Raw genomic sequence first — 19,890 nt, forward strand, 5'->3', positions numbered from 1 at the left:
AAACGAATAATTTAATTTCCAAAGGACACAGTCACAGTAGGAATATAACAAATGAAAAGTAATCATGGAAAAACTACTACTATCACAATATTATTTATTTAAAAGAAACTTCTATTTCAATAAGAATACACATAATTGCAACATCTAATAAGTTATCTCATTTCTTCTTTATAATTTGAACTTCTGTCATTCTCATTGTTGTTCTTGCAAATCCTTAGGCCTCAGATCATACATAAATAATTAGAGAAGGTTGTGGTCCGATGCTTGCTAGGGTGAACATTCAGCTGATATGGCAAAATTGCACAGTGAATGGCAATTGGTATTTGCTTTCACTATCATAGATCATTGTTTGTATTAGGCTGACATAATATTCAACAGTTAGAAGAGAAAGATTCAACGGGGCCTTAAGTGTGCAAAAGTTTGCCTTTGTTAGTATGACGAAAACAATCATTATGTTGATAAATCCATTTTAAAATCTTGGGATATTCATTTTCTGAATGCATTAAAAGGGGGAAAATTATGTAAATATTTTTTTTAATTTTCAGAATCTGGTTCTAAAGCTGGGTGAGGTGGAATATGCAACGCAATACGGTAATTCTGAAGATCATTGCTCGTGGCAGTACAAACTAAACTGTGATAACTTGCATGCTGTAGAAGAAGACACAAATTGCAGTTCCAGATGCATTAAATGCTTTGAGGTCTAGGGAGTAGCAGTGGGCAATACTAAGAGTGAAATTCAAGGTATAGGGAAGTAGGAATGAAAATTACTTTTATCAGATAACTTAAATGGTTATGTTACTAAGCGTTCTTATTGGAATGTAGGTTTCTTTTAAATAATAATACTATGATAGTTACCAGTAGTTCATTCATGAATATTTTTGATTGGTTATGATCTTATTGTAATCACATCCTTCAAAATTAAATTGATTGCTTAATTTCCCCCTTGATTTTCATACTATAATATTAGTAAAAAGGAAGAAAAAAGTCTGCAAGTAAACATAACTCCTCTTTCTCCCTCTCTCTCTATATATATATATAGGTATGTATCTTCGTGTGCAACTAAGCAAACCAAATGTGACTTTTTCTTCTTTAAAAAAATTGTTTAAATAAATAGAAAAGTTCATTTCAAAGACTTATGACACATGAAATATACATGATCAAAATAAATTAGAAAATTAAGTTCAAATAAATTTTAAGCTAAATTACGTGTTGCAATGTAAGTTGCAATAATTCAGTTGTAATAATTAATACTAACAAAACCAAACATCATATTCCCATTCAGCAAAGTATAAAAATTCTTCTGCAAAACTGAAAAAATGACCAATACTTTGGCTTATTTGATAACTTTCAAATTCACTCCTTTGTTTGCATTTAGAATTTATAACTTTAATTTTCCACAGAAATTTGTTTTTGATTTTAAAAAATTTCACTGGAATAATTTCATTCACTTCAGCATATATTAATAGATGCAGAAGGTTTTTGTACCTTACATAATTTTAAATCTTATGTAAACTAACGTAATTAATAACAAAATCAAAACATAGATCAGTAACAGCATAAAATTTAATTAATAATTACTACTAGTGTCACACAAAATGCTATGAAATTAATTAATAAAATAAGAATGAGATAAAATATATAGAATTAATATTCCACATGTGTGAAGTTTGGAAGTTTTACGTTAAATATTTTTTTTAATTAAGTATTTTTAAAAATGACCCCTTAAAGCATGGGACCTTTCGTAATTAGAACTTGCAAATCCACTTCGCTAGTCTTTCATAACATTGCTTTTCTTTTATTAACAAGAAATATTGCATTCAGTTATTTAATTTAAGATATCAAAAATAGTGCTACTGAAAGGCATGGATACTTACTTAAATTTGAAATTAATTTGGTTGACTTAAAATAATAATTAAAAAATTAAATCTTCATATATACGTCTAAAAATCAGACCTTATTAATTTTCTTTTATTTGAACGATATCTGAATTCTGCCTTAGTTTGGACTAGTAAATCATTGGGCAATTAAATGCCAAGCTATAAGAGAACTAATGTAGTTTACAAATGCACTGAATTTTATTTCCGGTATTAACTTTCAAAGAAAGTAAAATTTTCTGCATATTTGCATCATTTGGATTGATAGAATATGGCAAAGCATGCGAAGGCAATCAGCCTAAAGGGAAGTATATATTCATGGGCGGTTTTGTAAGGAAAAGTAGCTTGCATTTCCATTTATTCATGTGTGCATATATATATATATATATTTACATTGTTAATTCTAAAATCAATGCTTCATTAAAAATTCATTATTATTTTATTTTTAATACAACATACAGATACAGAATTGTTTTAAATTCCAATAAACAATAATAATTTATTTTTAAGAAAACTTATTTTATGATTTATATATTATATTACATGAATAAAAGAAACATTTGTCAAGAAATGTATTAACTTGTATTAGCAGATTCATGCTATCCTAGGAACAAGACTATCATACTTCAAAACTGTATTAAAACTGGGCAAAATAAAATCAACATAAATTCTACATTAAATGTTTAAAAAGTTATAAGTATGCAATGGTAGTTATATATACAATATAATATATGTTGTCATTTATAAAATATTAATGAAATGATATTTTTGGAAATAATGCACAAAATTTTAGTTTTGTTTTATAATTAGTTTAACGAATTGTTAGAAAAATATTTTAGGTCATTTCCATTTTTCCCCTGTTGATGTTGGTACATTAAAATATATGGAATAATTAAGTTGCATCTACTTAGTAAAACAAAACATTACTAAAAGTATGATACGGCATATTTTTAATCAATATAATTACTTCATTTTGGAATTATAATATTTTCGTAAGAAATTAATACCACTGAAAAAAATATTATTACACTAAGGGAATAAACGAGATTCTCGACCGCGTTGTTCAAATTTTTGTAATTTTACTTCATAACACACTCGTACATAAACATATTAGACTGAATTATAAACCAGGTATAACTAATTAGATAATCCTAGAAAAAGAATAAACTAAACCTAGTAAGCAAAAAAATATATACACAGAATTCTAAATGTTTATATAAACGTTTCCCGCAAGGCCTGCCGGGAAAAAGATGTCAAACGTTCTTTGGTCAGACGATTGGAAAAGAACGCTAAAATGATTAGTTTTGTTTTTCAACAACCACATTACCATTTCAATTATATACCACAAACAGTGATTAAATTTTGGAATAATTAGTTTTAAATAATAATACGGGCAATTTAAGGCGTAATTTATCGGATGCACAATGACAAAATACTACTATTAGACTGCATTTGGAATAAATATTTTGCACTCTTTCAACTCATTAGACATTACGAACACTGATATTAATTAATCGCAAAGCTTAAACGTTTAAATACTTACTCACTACATATAACAGTGCAAAGTGCATGAGAATAATCTGCATAAAATGAACAAAACATATTTCAAGTAGTAATTGTAAACATTTTCTTACTTACCTGCGCTCAACCAACATGCATTCAGCCATGTTTTTTCTGCAACTAGCTTTCAAACACTTTTCTCCTGATTGGCTAATTTCCAGTCAGTCAAGTGATTCTTCCGCGCGGCTACTGAAACATTATCTGTAATGTTACAAGCAAATCAGCTGTTACCGCTACAGTTTGCTTTCAACCTGTTACCATTACAGGAAATTCTTCTGTAACTTTTTGATTTCTGTAACTTTACAAAACTTTTGCCTGTAAAGAGCGAACTTTTTTTTTACCGTGTAGTAAATGATAAATTTAAAAGTAAGGAAAAGTTGCGCATACAAAAAAATAGATTTATATGTGTACCTAAATGCTCTTTATTTAAAAGAGATGACATAAATTATGAATTTAAAAATTTCCATTATCTGTTAACATGAAAGGTTCGTCACATTCGTCTTCCATTACATCTGCAGGGATATCATCGAATTCTGTTTCATCTTCTGCATCACTGTTACTCTGATCCATAAATAAATAATTATATTCCGTTCTGTATAGGTTGTTAGATATACTATATTTATAAAATAACTTTTGAATGATGATGGATTTAATTCCATGCCTTTATTATCCACTCACATGTAGTTTCTAGACTGACATGACGCATTTGGCCTCCTTTTGTAAATGTTTTTTCGCCTTCTAATATTCACGTACTCTACTCTCGTTTTAAATTTTCTTTGAATGCTTTGTTGAAACACGCACCTGAAAGCTGAATTAATGGCGTCAGTCCGCCTGGAATAACTGTCCTGTTTGTACTGAAATCCTGAAATCCGCTGAGTTGTCTTCCGCCCCAGAGTATTACATAAAACATACAGAATTGGTTACCAACTGTTGTGAGGCTGTAATTCCCAATCGTGGAGGCTCTACCAACTATTGAATATGAATATTTGTTTTCTTTTCTATAACAGGTGCCCACATATTTATTGGTAGATAGTGTATAATTTTTATTTCCCTAGGAACTTTTTTTTCAGATTTAGAGTTTCTGTCTTTTATGGTATTAAACGCAAATCAATAACTTCATATAGCAGCACATAACTTTCTTAAAGGTTACTTCATATTATTTATATTATGCTCAAATTATCCAGGGAAGTTGATTCAATTAAAGAGAAATTGTATATACACTATTTTGTGTAGCTAGATAGAATTTTATAATAAAACCCCACATATTTTGAGTTTTATTTAATTCGAAGTTTCTTTTAAAACTGTAAGGAAATCGAGGGTGTTAAGGATTAGCTACAATTGTATAGAAGAGCATCTCTTAATATTTTTATAATGTTAACCTTATTAGAACAAAACCGTAATAAATGTTGTTTATCATTAAAAGGAAACAGAATATTGCTTGAAAAAAGTGAGTAAAAAATAATTCTTTTGTTTTTTTAAATAAGTTTTAATTTTAGACAATTTTAAAATGAGAATTGCAAACTGTCATTCCAGAGATTGTGTAAGTCGGGACATCTTACTTATTATTGATAGCTTAAATACAATTTCTGAGCAACCGCTAATACGAGAAGAGCAGAAAACACCCTATAATGTAGATCCACGAAGATTAAAAAATAACTCATAAAATGTAAAGGCAAATAAAGGGGATCGAAATAAGTAGATTTTTAGGCGCATTTAGGTGCCAGAGGGTGCTATAGTGATCTGTAGGGCAAAAATGTTCTGTGGCGGTAAATTATCATTCCTCTTGATGTTTGGAGAGACATTCATCGCAGCGCGAGCGTGCAGGTTGCTGATGTGCATTTTGTCAATGGGCTGTGGATGAAAACGAAGAAGTTGCTTAAAGCATCTTAAAAAACGATTCCCAAGTAAACACTTGCCCAATCTGTATGCTCGAGATTAATAGCCAAGAGTTGTGTAATGACGGACCGTTCCGTGATTGCAGCGAAAATGTCTCGGAACTCTTCCATTGGATCGAATAGATATATTTCTATAAGATATATTTCTATCTACGATCGCCAAATTTGATATGCATGGGTTTCTTCTTCTGTGTACTTAAAGAGCTTGCTCTATGAAAATCCCACTGAGTCTGAAGAAAGTCTAATGGTCAGATTGTCATTTTCTGCTGGAAATCGGTTCTTTGGTAATATACACCAAGCCATGCATCGTTACCCAGGCAAATGGGCTGATTGCATGGTTGGCCTCCGTGGTTTTCGCCATGTGCGAAATGAATACGAGCCCTTATCCTTTAGACATCCCTTGCTTTAGGCAGATAGCTCTCATATGTTTTTCATATTCAAACAACCGAAGAGATTATACGTCGCCACTGTGTATCTTGTGTTACAATTTTATGCTTGTCATTTTTAGAACCAATTGTGAAAATGTTAACTCATTAAAATGGATTTTCTTTGATTTTACCTGTTCCTTATGTGATTTTCTTATTCCTTATGTGCCAACACGTATCCCCTCTTATTCCTTATATGCCACGCCCTTTCCGCACACACATTCCACTACAAAAATATGCTTGTTTCGGTCCTCTGTACCTTCCTTTACATTTTCTGCAGGCATTTTAGAATCGTCGAACATAGTATTTTTTCCACTTCTAGAAAGATATCTAAACTATGATGCATAGACATCATACAGCCCGTTGGTCAAGCAGGAAGGAAAAATACTGATATAATTTATTATCTTAAATATAAGATACACATCTCCTATAAACATACAGTATATATTTAAAATTTTTTTAGTACTGCACTTTAAATCTGAAAATTAAAAATATAAGAAACGATACCTATAATACACGCAATACTTTGATGCATAAATTTACGTGTTTAACATCAAACTGGTAGATAAGTGCAATAAAGTTATGTTTGTTCCCAAATTAAAATGGTGAAGATGGTATTAAAAATTCTCTGCAAATTACTTACAGCCTGTACTGTTTTTATTGATAAAGGGCAGAAAGCTCGCGGAAACTTATCTAAAATAATCATATTATAAAAAACATGCAAGGAGATTAATATGTCCAGAAAATTTTCTGTTTTGTAATGTTTCTGTAAAATGTTCTGTTCTCTGATGGGGTACTGCGGCACATTATGAATATGTTCTCCAGGATGAAACAACATACATGTTTTCTTATACGTTCCCGCTCAAAATATTAAAATCATGCACTAACGCTCTAAGTACTGCCTTTAGATTATTAGTTATAGATTTTTATGTGCATATTTACTGAAATGTTGCAAAAGTTTTATACTAATAGTATCTAATAGGTCGGGATTACTTCATGTGATTATCAGGCTATAAAAATTCCACACTCTTGATTCCTTTCAACAGTAGATTATTAAGTACTGACAAAAATTTCCATTTTTATCAGTTCCTGAAAAATTATGTTTGAAAAATTTTGAAATTATAATAACATTTGAATTACCCAAGTTATCTTTTCACTTATTATCCCCTGTTTTCTGAGTCTAGTTTGCTTTGCAGGACTAGCACTTAACTAATTAATTATACAGTGGTAACCAAAATTGTGGACACTTTTGGAAATTTTTATGTTTTTGAACTTTGTATGCTTATGGAAAACGTTACCTTTCACAAAATGCAAACTTGTATATATCATTTTAAAGAAAATTTATTACTGAACTCAATACAAAACACAAAATTCAATTATTTGCAATACAAAAAAGATAAACGATAATAGTTATCGATATACATTAGATAGTGATGATTGCAGTGAGTTATTAGTACTTAGTAGGTACCCTTTATTTTTGATTACAGCTTCACATCGACGTTTCATTGAGCTGACAAGAGTTTTAAGCTTTTCTTTCGTTATTACATGATGCCAGGAAACAATTATAGCCTCAGTTAGTTCCCTTTTATTTGATGGGCGCCTCATTCGGACAAGAGTTTTCAAAAGGTGCCACAAATTTTCGATAGGATTGAGGTTAGGACTGTTTCCTGGCCATGACAACAATTTAATGCTCTTTCTACGAAACCACTCTTTCGATATTTTGGCCGTGTGGCAAGGAGCAGAACCTGCTGAAAAATCAACGAAGCATTGTTGGGAAAGAGATCTCTGATGGAAGGTAGAAGCTTTGGTTCTAGAATAGTGTCAATGTATTTTCTGGCATTCAGTGTCCCATCGATGACATGAAGGCGACCAATACCATCTGCTGACATGCATGACCAAATCATAACACTAACTGGGTTCTTCACAGTTGCTTGAATGCAGTCAGGATGTAGCTCTTCTCCTATTCTACGTCTTACATATTTTTGCCCATCACTACCGAATAACGATATCTTAGTTTCATCACTCCATATAACTTGTGACCACTGATCGTCTGTCCAATTAATGTGTTTTTTGCCCACTGTAGTCTTTTTTTTTTTTTTTTTTTTTTTTTTTTTTCGTTGCTGAAAATTAAGATAAGGCTTTTTTCGTGGAATTCTACCTCTCAGTACAACATCTGTTAATCTTCTCTTTTGAACTAACAGAAACACCAGCATCATTCAGATCACTTCTGATGGCCGCTGATGACATTTTCTATCTTGGAGACCAGTCTTTTTATTCTTCTGTCATCAATAGATGTGGTGCATCTTTTTTGGCCTTTTCCTTCTTTGTTTTTATTTAATTTGTCTCCTGACATCGTAAACAAAACTTTCGGACTCCAGATGTAGTCACTGAACCACCCACCTATCTTGCAATTTCAGCATAGGAAAGACCACTTTCTCGTAACACAATAATATTACATCTCTTTCTAGATGTCCAATCTACTCTTTTATTTGATGTCATTGCTTCTTGACTAAATATTAAAAATTTTTACAAAAATTCCTACTTGTAATTGCAGTGTATAATAAACAGGTCCTTCTTCTACAGAACAAAGCAAAATAATGAATTGTTTCAAGTGTAAAACATGATGTCAGCTTCTACTGGCAGTTACTAACGTTTGAATGGTTCTCAGAACAAGAACAGTGATTGGCCAGGAAAGCTAGACATTGCAAACCACTTCATGACTGTGTTTTTTATTTATATTAAAGTACATATAACTTTTTTTGTATTGCAAATAATTAAATTTTGTGTTTTGTATTGAATTCAGTAATAAATTCTCTTTAAAATGATATATAAAAGTTTGCATTTTGCGAAACGTAACATTTTCTATAAGCATACAAAGTTCAAAAACATAAAAATTTCCAAAAGTGTCCACAGATTTGGCCACCACTGTATATGTAGAATAAATAGATTAAATAGAAGAAAGAAATTTAAATTAAATAAGAAGGAAAATAAAACTAAATAGAAGAAAGAAATTGAAACAAAGAGCACTGAAGTGCAGGTTCTTATTGAATAGAACCTAATAATTAAATGAAATAAATGTTGCAATAAAAATTTGTGTAATCATGATAGAATGTTAAATGCATAAATTTCATCGTAACTCTTAAAGCGTAAAGCTATTCCTTTACTGACCAACCCTAAGTATTCATCGGCACATTCACAAGCTTTCGAATCATGCTGAGACACTCAAATCACGTTTAAACATTTAGTTAAGCTCCGTATTGTATCGTGCAAGCGTTTGCTCATCTAGATATTCATTTAAGCCTTTTGACCCAGTAATTACCCTCTCATTAATCTTCCTCCTCGAACGTCGTATGCATTATTTACTGCTCTTGAATATACGTATGGAAGCTTGATGATTTTTAGGGCGGTATGTAAGCCCTTTCTGTCTCCACAGAGTTGTGTATTTTCTAACGATTATCAAAATTTCCACACCTAAGGTATTAAAATGCCTTGTTATGTTGCATTTTTAAAATTCTTGCTCCCTTATTTTTGTAACTATGTGTTCTGTAGTTTTCCTTTCTTCATAATTGTCACGAAATCTTACATTAAATATTTTTTTCGTTTGTCTTCTGCTGATTTATTTAAGCCCCCAAAATTAGAATTTTCTTCCTAAAATAGCTATCTTATCAAACTACAGAAATGCGATTCAAAACCTATCCTTCTATTAAATAACTAAAAAACTAAAATAGAAAGTAGTGCCATTCCGAGGATGTATTTGTTACAAGTCTAGTGCGTAAGCAATCCGATGAAATAAAACCCATCAACGGCCGAGTGACTAGACCACTGAAGAGGTTAGTTCGACCAGGCTCAAGTCCTGGCAAACGGGATAGCTGGATAGTAATTTTTGTTGATTTTACATATGTAATATAGCCAGTTTCCATTAACATATTCTCCACTAAGTCATCCCTTTTGCTAGGGAGGTAACCTTCTCATGTTTTACTGAAACCCGAAGTAATCCTTTGCAATGAAATAAATAAGAAGCTCCATCTTTAGTAATTTACATTTTTAATACGTGCCTAGATTTCCAAGTCAAATTAATTTATGATTAGATAATATCACGGTTATTATTTTTTCTGATATTTCGTTTTATTTCTTTCAGCAGAGAATTTTGTTTCTATGTCTTAAATTTTCTGAGGAATAATACTTGAGCTGGTAAGCTTATTGCAACTGTTTAATTTAAATTTTTTCAAGTAATATACTGAAATTAGTTTTCCAAAGTCAGATCAAATTATTTAATAATCAGGATTTTTATATTTTTTGAAAATTTTGAAATATGTCTTATTTTTATTATTTTAGAAAATTTAATGTTAATTCTTCGTAAAATTTGATTAAAATCTGGAGTTGTCAGCCTGCAGGTTTTTAAAATTATTTTCAAAGTTATTGTACTATTCGTATTTTATATTCCCATAAAAAGTAATAATCCATTCATAGTAGCTGACTTCGACGTCCTAATTATGCATTACAAAAATAATCTTTCGTTGTTTGCAATATGTAAAGGAGACGCATTGTATCAACTAGAATTTTCAGTAAACGTAATAGAACAAGAAAATCACTACATAATTATGCTTCTCATTGTATAATTTGAAAACCAAATTTAGCTGTGATTATCAAAATATGCTGTAGATTCATTAAGATTTTTGATGAAGAAGGAGACATGAAAATTTTCTCGCCGGGACTCGAACTTGGACCTCTCAAATACTTGCCGAGTGAGCTACCGTTACACCACAAAGACATGGAGAATATACCTTATATACTCCCCCTTTTTAACCTTTTTAAGGACGTCTGTTGATAGCAGACCCAGTCCCCGAATCCTGGTAGAGACGAATTATAGTCCGCCAATTTTTAGTTCGATAGCCACTGTAGAGAATTTAGGATTCTTGATGAAAAGGAAACACGAAAAATGAGCAATGCCGTCGGAATGACTCGAACCTGGGCCTCTCGAGTAGGCGCCAAGTGTGCTACTGTGACACCACGAAGTCATGCAGAAAGGAGAGAGAAGATACCTTATAATGTTATATGCATCTTTTCCAAAATCTCGGGCGTTTTCTATATATCAGAACAGTTATTAGAACTGCAAAAATTATGATTTATTATTCCATAATTTTGCTTCGAAATTAAGTTGATACTTAAATAAAAGAAATCTTTAAAAATGACAATATTAAATTATAAGTTGGTTTTAGGGAGCATTTATAGTAATTTAATAATTATTATAAACTTCCATATTTCCACAACAAAGCTTCCGAATCGAACTGTGCAATCTTTTTAAAGAACGTCTAAATAAAATTGTTGTTTGAAACTTAAAGTTGCCTGTGAAAGCGTTACTAAAGTAGAGAGAAAATTAAAATTATCCTATTCAAACTTTTAACCTCTTCTGATAAATCAATTGGTAGCTTTTAAATGCATAAGTTTGAGCCTTGTCATTATTTTGCGTATGTGCTATATTCCGTATGTGTAATGTGTTCTATTTATTTCATAGATGCAGTTGTGATCGGATGTCTTTCGTCACAGAAGGCACTGAACTACTTAACCCTTTCATTCACAGAATTCGGGGCAATAGAAGTATAAAAACACTGAGGTTATCAGAATAAGTCAAGTTTAAAACTCCAAACCACGAGAAGCATCTCAGGCGTTATTTACCATATCAGTTTGAAAAAAGAAACACTACGGCCACTGCTTATAACAGCATTTGTTAAGTGTAAGAAGAGAATTCGGTTTGCGATAGCACATGTCGCTGCTGAATGCTAGATTTCCGGAAGGAGACGTCGCTGTTCTGATCACTCATGATATGGATGTCTCTCAAAGTGATGTCTGATGAAGTTCTCCAACAAAATATGCAACATAAGGCGGATCAAACCGTTCAACACACAAGCTGAAACCTTGTCAGAACACAGATACCAACTTTATTCAAAATCAATAGTTGGTAGAGCCTCCACGAGAGGTAATTACAGCGTGAACCCTCCTGGGCATACTTTCTACAAGTCTTTGTATGGCAGCTAGGGGTATTTTCTTCCACTCGGCTTGGAGAAGACATAGATGTTCTTTCACCGATTTTGCACGGGTAGTGCACCCCTGAATTCGGCGATGCAACTCGTCCCAGAGGTTCTCGATAGGGTTCAGGTCTGGATTCTGGGCAGGCCAGTCCATTCGATGAACTCCATTGGCACCATACCAAGCCTTGGTTAACGTCGAAACATGACAACTGGCATTGTCGTTCTGAAAGTAACAGGGGTCCAATCCGTAAAACTGCCACAACGTAGGAAGCACATTGTCATCTAAAATAGTGCAGTAGGCATCGTAGTTAAGCTTACCATGAATGGGGACCAAGGGTCCCAGCCCATACCAGGAGAAACACCCCCAGACCGTAATTCCACCTCCGCCGAACTTGACTGTTGGCACAATGCATTCTGGCAGGAGACGTTCTCCAGGTAGACGCCAGACCCAGACCCTGCCATCCGAACAGTAAAGGGTGAACCTTGATCCGTCACTCCAATGAACGCGTTTCCACAGATCTACGGTCCAATTTTGATGTGCTTTGCACCACATTAACCGAGCAGCGCGGTTGGACTTTGTGATCAAAGGCTTATGGGCAGCAGCACGACCATGAAAACACAGCAGATGTGCTTCCTTACAGATGGTATTCATTGAAACAATACTCCCGGATGCCTGTTGAAACTCCTCGCGGATGAGGGCCATCGGTTGGGTGCGGTTCTTCCGAATTTCTCTGGACAGCACTCGTCGGTCTCTATCTCCCAGTTTCTTTGGTCTGCCGACTCGGGGCACATTCCGACAATCACCGCTCACTTTCCACTCCTTAATCACATAGGCCACTGTCGATTTTGGGTACTTCAGATCGCTAGATATGTCCCTTAAGGATCGGCAACATTTGTGATACCCGATAAATATACCTTTCTCGAAATCAGAGAGCTCCGAACTGCGAGGCATCTTGCATGCGACTAAAGCCGATGCTGTTTCCTACACGATATATACCGGCGGAGTCCGTGTCGTACCTTAGGACCGCAGATATTGTCATTTGCATAGGTGTCCAAATACCTATTGCTAGTCAGTGTAGTTTCATGCGAAGAGAAGAGAGAAGAGGATATTTGAGCTTCTTTGCTTTCTAGTTATAGAAATGGACTACTTTTGGAATGGGTTTTACGGAAGTTTAGAAACAGGTACTGAACAGTGATGTTAAACTTTGAAAGGCTGCGTGCCGAACTGTGATTTATTTTCTTTTTTTGCCTTTCATTTGCGACTAAAAACAGGTAAATATATGCGCACACTTAATACAATGTTCTGTTAACGAAACGCATTTTAGATTATTTCAGCAACAAATCAAATCATTAAGGAATGCATTGTTAATATTTACACTTTCTTATTGACATTTTATGAAGTATTTCATATAAATAAAAGTATTAATATATTAGTTCAGAGACTAATATTTACGTTTTCTTTGTTTTCTGGCTGATAAGAAAGTTAAATGGATAAGAAAAGAATAAATCAAAATAAAAAATTAGGCACTTATCTGCAAATGCGGGTGCCCCCTAGTTTCGTTTCCAGAGGTAGCCATTTTATTCATTAGTGCGTTATTGTCTGAAATAATCATATTAAGAAAATTAATTTTGTTTTCTACATCAGTTATCTTTGACACAGCCCAAACTTGCAATCGCATTGGAAATTTCCCAATTAAGTTATTTGTAATTTTTATCAATATGCACTTGAAATGCTTCCCTTGCTTCTTAGAAAGATCGAGGAAAACATCCTTCTACTTTTTTTGTTTTTGCATGTCTTCCTTACCTTGTTATTTATTCTTTCTCGTTTCCTGAGGGTTCTGGTTTTATGTGCTGTGTATCCCTCCTTACTCGCTCCTAAACGCTTCGTCTTTTACACATCTATTGTAATGCAAAAGTTTCTTTTCTTTCTCTCTCTCTTTTTCTTAAATTCTGTATACTTTTCAGAATTACTTTATTCATAGCAACGTCTTACGAACGTAGGGAAAACAGTTTAAAGAAAATTCATATTTAAAAATGCTGTAATACTTGTTCAATTATCCCAAGAAATATTAAATAGGTTCCTACGGTAATAAATATTTTGCTGTAAAATAAATAGCTCAAGATGTACTCTTTTTGGCAACAATTTGTTTCCCTAACAATAAACACTGAACTACAAAACGAAGCTAAGCTGTAATACTAAATGCACGTTACAGTAATCCTTTTTGTCTCCACTTAAGTGATAAGAATAAGCTAATAAGCATATTATTCAGAAACTAAGTTTTTATTACAAGCTCCCGTGTAGTGTTGGAGGGAGTTACAGAAGTTACTCAAACAGACATCTTTCAATCTTGCTTTTGGCAAAGTGAACGTAATTTTATTCAAAAATTTATTATCAATTCATTATATTCGAAATCTTATATTTATTGCGAACTTAGCTTAATCAGTTCATTACTTAAATTAAGAAAAGAAACCTAATAAAATGGTGAGTTTTCACTACCTAACTAATGCTTGATTTTAACGCCTGATATTTAAAATACCTATATGTCAACAGAAAATTTAGACAATATTTCTTCAAAACCCGAAAGGATTTAAGACCCATATCATGTATGCCACAAAATAAAGTAAATGCTGCAGTTGCAAGGCAGTTTCGTTTTCTTTTGCGAAGTGTTCTTGCGAATGAACTCGACTTTTTACATTGCGGAAGAAACTCTTTTTTTCTGGTTACGTTGACGAAAAAAGAAGCATGTGAGCTAACTAAAGCACACGTATTTCGATAAATGGTGCATGAACTTTCTCCGCCTGAGTGATTGTTAACTCATAAGTTGGCAATGCACGCCGCATACTTCCACATTTCTCTGTCATACGAAAAACCGGTAATAATGTATGTTGTGATTTATGTATATGAAAGAAGATAAATTCGTACTCCATTAAATGTTATATTAGTAACACAGCTACCTCTTGATGTCTGAAAAGGAGACTGTTAGTAGTCTTGAACATATTTGAAGAAAGATGCATGACTATATTTCAAATCAATTAACATTTATAATATGTTATGAAGTTGTCAAGTTTTATTGATTTGTTGTAGTTTTATTTTTTAAACTTACGTTAAAAATGTAAAATTTATTAACTAATTTTATACATATTACTGGAAGTTATATCTCAAACCCAGTTTTCATAACTAGACGCAATGCTGAAGCCACAACTCTTCCACTACAGATTTTACAAAATTAATATCTTTGGTGGTGTGATCAATTTGCGTCACAAAATCTCAAAACTATATTGCTCAGAATACGTGTGTAGTTAAAATCATAAAAAGTTACTGACTAATACTTTTCTATTAAAACTTCCATACTACCATTCAAAATAAATAGAATTTCATGATTTTTATTTCTCTCGAAACTAATTGTATTAAATAAGGTTATGCCTAGCAAAATCATGTGTTTGATGCACGTGCAACATTTTTGCTTTTTAATCTAATTCCAAATGGAATTTCGTTGGGTTTAAATAATCGATGTTTTCGTATTAGAATTCCCATATATTTAAATCCATTTATACGAAACATTTTTTCAGCTCATCAGTTTCTCCAACTTGCGATGGAACTTGTGTAAATAAATATAACCTCTCGCGAAATTCTCGCTGCCTTAGGGTTTCCCTAAAATATAAGAACAAATAAGACCAATACTTGAAAATAATGATCCCACGTGGGCCCTGTACCGTTTTTGTTTTCCACTTCTAAAAATGAAAAAGAAAAAAAATTAAATTAAAAGTTGAAAAAAAAACAATCGTTAACCAGAATTTTGTTTAATTGTCTCCTAAGGCTACGATGATAGCAGATATTTTTTTTTCGTGCACATTTGTATCAAAGAATTAAATAGGAAAACAAAACCAAGAACGCTTCATTTTTAAACTAAATTTCTACCGTTCCCTAAGGAGATCTGATATTTTTAATCAATGTCTAACTTGTAATTGACTTAACTAGCATTTATTAAATTGTTATTAGTGTATTGTGTATTTGCTCTAAAGCAACATATTTCAGTTTTCCGTTTCTTGTTGAATTTGGTTTCTGTTTCTTCATTGCCAAAGGTTAAAAATATTAATTGAGAATATAAATAATCTCAAATGATAACATATTTTCTCAGATTTATTTTGAAATAATGTACAGATCAAGTTAAATGTCTCAAGAGTACTCACTCCAGTAACAAAGTTTAAATGCATTACTTTGAACGTATGTCAGTCTTTCGTTATCATTGAGTCTGAAACTGCACCTTGAACATTCAGGTTTGTAAAGTATTTGTAAAAATATATTAATAAGATGTGGTACAGTTATTCAAACTTAAGTCAAACAGTACTTAAACAGTGTTGCAAAATTCTAAGAATGGTAAGCATCCCTACGTTCAAAATTTTTGTTCAATTATCCCCAGAAATAAAGTATTTAAGAGGTATGATTTAATAGAAATTTCTGTTAATGATATAGTTAATTTTCGTTTCTGTAATGTTATAAGTTAATAGCAAGCAGTGAACATCTCGTAGGTTTTTAGAAGTTATTCGCAAGAAATATCAAAACCTATATTATTCGCAATCTTTACAAGCTAGGAACGCAAACATTTTCAAAATGACATATTCGCAATTCATAAATTTGAACACAACAAAGCAACAAGTTCGCTTAAAAATCTTAAGACAAATCTGAAATATAATGAATAAAAATTAAATAATTGCTGAATGCTAATAAAAAACTTTCTTTACTCACAAAATTTTGCATATTCCTACAAATCTAGGCTTTAGTAGTTAAAATTAGATGAAACGCGGAAAAAAATTAACTTCGCAATTATAATTAATTAATTTGTAGAATATTTTTGATTTCGTACTTTCCATGCAGCTGAAGAACTGGGCTGAGTCAACGTCTGCATAGCACAATACTAAAGCCCTCTCTTGATTTCTAGATCAGTTCCAAAATTCTTACAGTTTATCAAATAATTCATATCGATTTGTGGAAAGGAATGTGTTTTAATTCCTGACTCAAAATATATATCACGTATTCAAATCACGAGCTGAAGTCCTGGCAGTACATACATTGTTGGCCATCCATAGTGTAGCACAAATAAGGGAAAGAAATATCAAAACCAAATATATTTCAGAGATTACATATATTATAAATGTTAATTGATTTGAAATACAGTCTTCTCTGAGGAGAGGAAGACAAGAAAATTAGTAATGAGTGTTGGCACCCCGTTTGTCAATAACTGCTGCTACGCGCCGCGACATTGACTGAAAGTGGCTTTGGGTGTATTGCTGGGAAATGCTGCCTCCACGCGTGGACAAATTTCATCTCGTGTACCCGCGGGTGTGACATGCCGGGCTAGGCGCTCTCCAGCCATTGATAAGACATGTTCGATGGGCGATAGATCTGAATAACGGGCAGGCCAGGGTAACAGAGCAATATCGTGAGCTAAGAAGAAAGCTTGAATATTGCGTGCAACGTGTGGTCGCGCATTGTCTTGTAAATATGGCCACAGGGCAAGTCCAGCCCTAAAGGTAAGGAAGAAGAATAGGCTGCAAAACCACAGAGGTATAGCTTTGGCTGATGAGCTTTCCGATAATGCGTACTAGGGAGGGTACGGAAGTGAAATCCTATACCCTATACCCTCCCACAACCTAGCACCGAGTACAGGACCAGTATGACGATGCATAACGCTACAGTTGGGCAGCCTCTTTCCACGGTGACTCCAAACTCTAATCCGACAATCGTAGTACTGCAGGCAGAAGCATGGTTGGAGCCAAAACATAATGTCATGCCATTCAGATGTTCATCTCTGCAGCTGAGTGTATAAGTTATTTCTCCCGCCTTCCAAGCATGCCTTCGTGGTGTAGTGGTTCTGCACGCTGGGCCGGTATTCCAAAGGTGTGTGGTTCGATTCCCGGGCAAGGCATTTGCTTTTTTTTCATCTCTCTTACTTCCAAGAAATCCTAATGTCACTACAGTGGCGCCCGAACTAAAAGGGTGTTGGATCAGGATTCTCCATACCCAGGATTTGGCGATTGGTTCCCCTAAAAACCCAAGTCGCCCTTTAAAAAGGGAGTATATGAGGTATTTCTCCTGCCTTCGTGGTGTAGTGGTTCTGCACGCTGGGCCGGTATTCCAGAGGTCCAGGGTTTGATTCCCGGTGAAGGCATTTGCTAATTTTTATCTTGCCCACTTCAAAAAATACTTAATGTCTCTACAAGTGCACCATTGCAAACGCGAATGCTTGTGGTTTAAAGTTAAATACAGGTGTTTGCGTAAGCAAAGTATGGACGCCTAGCGGACAGTCTTATACTGAAAATGAGGTTGAATTGTTCGTGCAGACATCGATTGTTGTGTTACAGACTGCATTATTTGTCATATGGTTGCGGATGCGGCAGTGTGGTCCATCAGTACCATACGCATAATATGTTTTCCTATGGAGATTTGCGATGAGGCGGTTTAAATTGCTCCTGTCCGTCAATCGTTCCCTTCTGCATGCACTGATTCCGTATTCGCATGATTGTCGCTTGGCTACGTCATACAAGGAGGCCGATTTCCCGGAAGGACAATCTGCAGTCACTATATGCAACCATTCTACCTCGGTCGGACTCAGAAACGTTGTCGAGTGATGCTTGCGTGTTTCTAGGAGACATACAGAAGCAGCACACCAAAACATCTCACAACAGAACAATTAACTTTACTAAAGAACACAATCCTTTATATTCCTTTTATATACGAATTGTAAGGGGCGCTAAAATAGTAATCATTTACATACTCCATCACAGTGTACACATGGCGCAGATTTCATGTTGTTGAATACTTCCTTCATGGCGTTGTATTATTTATTGTCAGCTCTTTAGAATAAGTAGCGTAGTTGAAACATTATTTCAATATATATTTTTAGTAGAATATGAACATGCGAAATATTGAAATTAGTTGCCATTAAATAAGCATAGATCATTATGACATGTTTCTGAAGCTTTAACAAAGCCATGGCTAGGTATGGTTTCACCTGATTCAAAGAGATAAATGTGCACCCCTACTTGAAATCTAATTAAAAGTACCTGTATACGTCTACATTCAACAAAGATAATTATAATAAACTACACCATAAGTCTTATATTTTTAAGTCTTATATTTATAAGTCTATGAATTCAGAGTCAATGCATATACCTAACTTTAAGAAGATAAGAATTCATAATTATTAGAAGAAAACGTCAAAACTCACCATTTTTTATGAACAGCGAATAACACCGGTACGGTATAAGTAGTTCTACAACTAGCATAAAAAGTATTGCATTAATAGTTCAAGCCCCTTTTTTGCAATTTATTTTTCCTTGTTTTTGTTGCAATAAAATAGACAGTATATTTTTTTCAAAATCGACTTGATCATTTAATTTAGGTTTTATACAAGAAATAAATGAAAGCTTTTGGGGCGAAGAGAAAATTTTTCATTTTTTTATTCTTTATGTTTTCAACTTTTTTCTTTAACTTTAAGTTTTTCAGAGCTTCTGTCACCCTAAAATTTGTAAATGGTAACATTAAAAGTATTTCAAAGCAATTTCCGAATTCAGGTATGATTAAACTAAGCTGTTCTTCTGAGCTTTCTTTCAAAGATCTGATTTTGCATTAGCAACCAGAATTATTGAAATAGAGTAGTTTATAAAACAAGATATTTCTGTTGAAATGCCTGAAGCATTTAACTGCTAAGTGAAAGCTACTCCTTTTTAAAATACTTAAATCCGATAACATTAATTTTTCAACAGCTAGAACTGACAATCGGAAGCTATTTCATTTAATTTTTTATATTTGCTTTTTAAAAATGATATTAAAATATCTCTCATTTCTTTCATTCTACTATGATAAAATATTTTTCTGTTAAACTGAATGCTTTTATAAATTCATTCTTGAAATTTGATTTACGAACCTTTATTTCCACTTCTGTTTACATTCTCTTGATGTATTCATCTTTAAAGCAAAAGTTTTGATATTCCTTAAGATGAATTTCCCTCATATTCCTTAAAGAAAGCGATATTCCTTCTATATGATTGTTTGTTTATTCCAATAAGCAAACCATACTAGGCCTATTTTACTAAAACCAGTGAT

At 33.1% G+C, this 19,890-nt stretch overlaps 1 protein-coding gene across 2 annotated transcripts in view; it reads right to left on the reverse strand.

The window, feature by feature from the left end:
- LOC118200328 (uncharacterized) overlaps positions 1-19,890 on the reverse strand; it is a 727,671-nt gene that overhangs the window by 687,091 nt on the left and 20,690 nt on the right. The window lies entirely within an intron of this gene.

Source organism: Stegodyphus dumicola, chromosome X1 (assembly GCF_044657685.1).
Source record: "Stegodyphus dumicola isolate Sdum_Otavi_A_Nest chromosome X1, ASM4465768v1".
Lineage (NCBI taxonomy): Eukaryota > Metazoa > Arthropoda > Arachnida > Araneae > Eresidae > Stegodyphus > Stegodyphus dumicola.